Raw genomic sequence first — 6,173 nt, 5'->3', positions numbered from 1 at the left:
AGCCATGGTGAATCAACTTGACCGGTTCAACAACCTCGTTACCGGCCCACTAAGGGTTGCCCTAACCACTCGACTTCGATCGGTACACGAGTGCACCATGGAGTTCTACAGCACCTTCAGTTTTAACTTAAGGTGCGACCCTTTCGACAGTGTTGCATTTCGGTGTGGTGGAACTAGGTACTCGATCTCTATGGCGCAATTCGGGGCAATAGTGGGGCTGTACACGGAAGAGGATTCGGGAAGTGAAGAAAACACCGGGGAATGCGAGAGTTGGATGAAAATGAACGCCAAGCCGCATGGGCTCAGATTGGTGATGGGTTCTACAATCCGAGCAGTACTAAGAGCACTAAGCTAAGGGACTCGCTCTATCGCTACATTCATAGGCTCCTTGCTTACTCTCTTAGTCAGAGACATGACAGCAGCGGTGTTGTTGGGTTGAGAGATTTGGTAGTCCTCCACTGCATTCACACCCGAAGACCCCTCGATGTTCCATTCCTCCTACTCCGGAACATGCATCTGAACCGGCTTGCTCATGCACCAACCCCTATTTTCTACGGGGGATGGGTGTACCGCCTCTTCAAGCACTTCACGTGCATACCTAGGTCTTTTGAAAGGAGCCCATGGTCAGGACGAGTTGACATACACATTTGTCGCTCCATGAACCTAATCTATGAGGCGGAAGACGGGTCGGTAAGCTTTCAGAGGATGCAAGGTCATGCATGGAACCCGCAAGAGGCGCTAGTCCTTCACGCTCCACCTCCCCAATACCAGTACCAACCCCACGGTGAACCAGGCCAGTCCTCCTCACAAGGAGGTGGTTTTCCTAACTTTCAAAGTTTACATGATCTTTTGCAGGAAAACCTTATGTGCACCAGGAATGTAGGATCGGTGACCTGACCCGAATGAGTCGTTCAGAGGGGTTCTACTCTGTTTCAGGTGTGGAATAACAAGAAACAAAGCTAGAAATAGCTGATTCTTCACTTTAACTACTGGTTGTATTGATAAAATCACGAATACAAGCAGTCTTCACACAGGCAGCACCTCGGCATGGAATACAAGGACATGCATTTCAGATTTCGCTCAACATGACCTATATATACTCTCCTGCTTTCGCTCAGAATGACATTTGACCATTTGGAGCGAAATCACATACATGTGATTTCGCCTGTAATCACCAAATGACACTTAGGAGCGAAATCAACCTCTTTTGGATGAGGCATTGCAGTTCCATTCTTTTTCTTTTCAGCAAGAAACTCCTGGTTTGACTGTCTCCAGAATGGTTTCTTCTGTTCATCTTCAGCACTTCCACCTGACACAAATTCTGTTTTTGTTTTAGAATTTTTCATATTTTTATGATTTTCTGGTGGAATAAAACCTAAACCTTTCTTTTTGTAGCTACGATTTTGGTTTGATTTCTTTTGAAAATCAGAACCCGAATTGTAACCCTTTTTCTTGTTTAAACGTTGTTGAACTCTTAAGGTGTATTTTTTAGGTTTTCCAGTAAGATTTAAATCTTTTATTTCAGAAATGTTAATTTCTGTCATTTTGAAAACCTTTTTGATCATGTCAAAACGAGCACTTCTTATTGGAAACTCTTTGTCAGAGTATAATTTGTCAGAATCATTTAAAGTGTATGCGACTTCAAATGTTTCATCATCCAAATTTGCTTTTGATAACAAAAATTCTTTACTATAAGACCGTTTGACCGGCGACTTTGGACTGTTGACTGACGAATTTGACCCTCCAGACTCAGACTTTGACTCGGACTCCTCATCAGTATCCAACACCTAATCGACCACCTTTTTGATTAACTCAGACTCATGATCAGTGTCTGACGAGGTAAACCTGACGTCAATGTTTTCGGTAATTCATCAGTTGTGTCGGTTTTTAGCTTTATATTGACAGCTTTTTCAAGTTGCTCCTCGTTCGGTTTTCTAGGAGAATACCCTTCCCAAATTGGAGGCGGACACTTGTTATAGCTAACAGTCGGTTTCTTACTAGTATTCTTTCTCTTTGTCTTTTCATCTTGAAAAGCTTCCATACCTGCAACAGTTGGGTAAATACGATCAATGAGATAATCAGAACTAGAATAACTTTGTAACAAACGTCTAATTCTCTCATTTTCGATCTTTACTGTCTCCAACTCTTGCTTCCACTTAGCGCTCTCTTCAATGTAAAAATTGATAGCTTTTTGCTTTGTCATCATCACAGCATTCATCATCATTAGTGCTTGTTCTCTTTCTGAATTTGTCTTTTGGAGACCAGTTACTGTTTTGTTCAAGACATCATAAGATTCTTTCACATAGTTAAGGTTGAACAGCAACTGCTCCTTCTTCTTCTCATACTCAGCAATTATATCGTCTTTTGCTGCACATTCCTTGCATGCTTTCAAACACTTCGTGCAAGGCTTGATGACTTCAACAATCTTTTCAACTTCGATTGTTTTCACCACTTCAACCACCTTTTCTGCTTCAGTCACCTTCTCAGCTTCAGCAATCTCCTCAGCAACACTTTCAACATTCACATTCTGAACAACATCTTCAGTTTTCATTTGTTGTTGTTCTTTAGCAGTTCGTTTCTCCTTCAGTTTCTCCATTCGATCTGCAAAATAGAAATGAAAACTTTCAGGAGAAAGATGAGATTTAGCAACATTGATATGTTTCTCTTCCTCATCGTCATTGCAGCTATCGTCTGGAGACTGATCAAACTGTACAGATTTTTCAGAACTAGCATCTGATAAACCAGAATCAGATGGTGTTTGATCAAAGACAACTCCCTTTTCTGAACTAACATCATTTTGTACACTCTCATCTGAACTCAGTGAGTTTTCATCAGCACTTTCTGAACTTTCATCAGAAACAACAGACTCTTCCTCCACACTCTTCACAGTCTCTCCAATAGACTTCATCCATGTGGAAAACATGTCTGGTTCTCTAACAATCTTAGCAATGAAAGTTTTGAACTCTCCTTTTTCATCAACAAGCATATCCCAGCTGAAGCCTTCAGGTAGTCTTTCATCATCTTGATCAACTATACATGCTTTGCTTTCAGGTGATATGTAGTTGTTCCAGTTGAAGTCTACCAAGCATGCTCTCTTGGAATCCTCAATCTTTCTACCATGAGCTGTCTGTGATTCTTGCTGTTGACCAACCTGTTGATAAATGGCTTTCCGGTAGTAATCGTCTTTTTCGAACGGATTCTGAGCACCACTAGTTTCCCTATTCTTGCACTCTCGCTTGAAATGGCCTTTCTCCCTGCATCGAAAACAAGTAACTTTAGATTTATCAAAACCTAAAGTAGATACATGAGCATCGAGAAAGTCATTTCTCCCAGTAATAAGCTTGAACTTTTCAGCTCGTCTGAGAACACTTGTTAGACACCATTTGATATCCATCAGTTCCATCTCTTCGGCGTCTATCTGATCGTAATCCTCCTAAGCATAGGATTTCCGATCCGACCAGCAACTAGACCTTCATATGAAAGTAACACAGAACCAAGTAAAGTCATGTGGTCTTTAGCAGTTTCTTCCGAAAAACTTTGACCTTTTGGAAGATTTAGAGCGATGTTGCACTGAATCACATAACCATTTCCTGTCTTTGTGCTCCGAGAATGAAAACTTGTATTTGACTCTTTAGGATTGACACTTGGAAATGATGAGAATCCACTGCTGCTTTTGTTTGAACTCTGTTCAGCCTTTTCTGTTGAATCCCCAGCACTAAATGCAGTCTGGATTTTCGGACTTCTCTCAGCTTCTGGAACTGGAACACTACCTTTGTAGTACATCTTTACGTCTTGTTGACCACTCGGACTGTTCATCCTCGCGATCTTTTGTTGTTCCAAATCCTGACTCTCGATCTTTTCAATAAACTGTGAAATTGTTAACCCATCATAAACACCCGTATTCTTTAGAATCATCAAATACGTTCCCCACTCTTTCTGTGGTAACGCATCAGCCAGTTTGTCTACCCACTCTTCACGATCTTTTGTAATACTTAACATTGACATGGATCGCACTAAGTGACAGTAGCGTTCAATCAGCTTCTTTATGTCCTCTCCAGGTAGACAGCTAAACAAATCAAACTCTTTCTTGAGCAGTGCCTTCTTGCTCTTTATCATGTTTTCACTACCCTCAAATTTAACTTTAAGTGCATCCCAGATCGATTTTGCAGTTTTGTCGTGCTGTAGAAGTATGAAGATGTCTTCTTTGATGGCTTGTTGCAGCAAACTGATCATCATCTTTTCGGCTTTGTACATAACCCGTTCTTGATCAGTAAACTCTGATAAATCTTTGATAACCTGCAAATCTGTTCGAGGCAACACATATTTTTTGAGAATACACTCTCATGACCTGAGATGGTTTGCCTGAACCCAGTTCTCGAATCTGTCTTTCCACCCGTAGTATTCTTCAATACTCATCAATTTCGGGGGCTTTTGGGTGGTTCCCGTCTCATTTTCCAAATTCATGGTTTGTGCAATGACAGACGGAGCAGACGGAGTTGCAAACGCGTTGTAGAACTCGGTATCCATGATGACTTTTCACGTTTTCAAAATCAGCAACTTTCGAGCGAAATAACTGTGTTCACAGAAGCGAAACCAGATCAAGACTTTGGAGCGAAATTACTGCTTATGTCACCCAGGAGCGAAATCCCAATGTACTTTGGAGCAAAATAGGTAAGATACACTTAGGAACGAAATCAGATGTATGCTTGGAGCGAAATTATCCTTGAGTTTGGAGCGAAATCCCAAGAAATTAAACCCTAGGAGCGAAATCACTTGATAATTTGGAGCGAAATCCCACAATAAGTCTCTCAAGAGCGAAATTAGACCTAGCACCGGAGCGAAATCAGGCTGATATGAGCGAAATCAGAAAGTGTCCATACGAGCGAAATTAACTCGGGGGCTAATTTTGTCCATTTTTAGTCCGATTTTAAGTGTGAAACTTTCCATGGTTTGTTAATGTCCAATTATCTATTATCTGTGAAATTTTGAGTAGTTTTTGAGTGGTAAATCTCATACTGATGAAGAAAGAAGGTGTAGAAGTAAGAAAACTTGATGAATTCCAGCTAATCTGTTAGGTCCGCTTTTCTTTAATGTTAGATTACTCACAAAAGAATGATTTTTCGGACATCAAAATACCAACTTTGACACATAATGAAAATTTTTACAAAAATTGGGCATGACCCGTTTGTAAAACGGACGTGACCCCTGTTTTTGACATAATAAACAACATTCACATACGACCCTTTTTACATTAAACCATCCCAAACAAAAACAACAAATTTTCAAATCTAAAACTTTTAGCAAGGTTTAACAAAGTAACAAAACATGGACCCAAAAACATGCATATAAACTTGCGGAAGCGCTTGGTATAATAAGGCTTGAACATGTGCTCGCTCCATATCCCCGAATCGCCTATAGCGGAGTTTTACCTACATTAACAATCGACAATTTAAAAGGTTAGTTATCACCCTAGTTAAAATCATAATTCTTTCGTTTAAGCTTTATCCTTACAAAAACATTCTTACTTTTACGCATTCGACTACCCAAATAGTTGGGTTAGGCATAGACACTCTCATTGAGAGTTAAGCATGCACATTCGACCCGTTTAATTGGGTTGGCATAAACACTCTCGTTGAGAGTTAAGCATACATATTTGACCCGTTTAGTTGGGTTGGCATAAACACTCTCGTTGAGAGTTAAGCATACATATTCGACCCGTTTAATTGGGTTGGCATAAACACTCTCGTTGAGAGTTAAGCATACACATTACTCTTCGTCCAATCCGCATAACGGATTCTATCTTTCACATTCATTATGGCATTCGAAGCTACCCGTTAAAACGGATAGTGTTCATCTTTACTTGACCCGATTCCATTCCAATCGGTCAACATATTTTGCTTAGCACAACATTCATTAACATATCCAATCCACAAGGGAATTGTCGCTTACTTGCTACATGTCACATTTGTCATACAAGGATAATTCTACATCAAATTATATATAAAAGAGAGAGTATAACAAGGATTTGTATGCAACGAATCATACCTCGATCTTGCGCTCCTTCCGTTTTCTTGGTGCTTGTACCTTCTTCCTTTATGCCTACATTAGAACATTCATTCACTTCATTTAGTTTGTCATTTCGTTATACTATTTCCACATACATTGTTCTTTTA

The sequence above is a fragment of the Helianthus annuus genome, chromosome 15, assembly GCF_002127325.2.
Source record: "Helianthus annuus cultivar XRQ/B chromosome 15, HanXRQr2.0-SUNRISE, whole genome shotgun sequence".
NCBI lineage: Eukaryota > Viridiplantae > Streptophyta > Magnoliopsida > Asterales > Asteraceae > Helianthus > Helianthus annuus.
The sequence above is the reverse complement of the archived record's forward strand: the minus strand, read 5'-3'. Positions refer to the sequence as shown.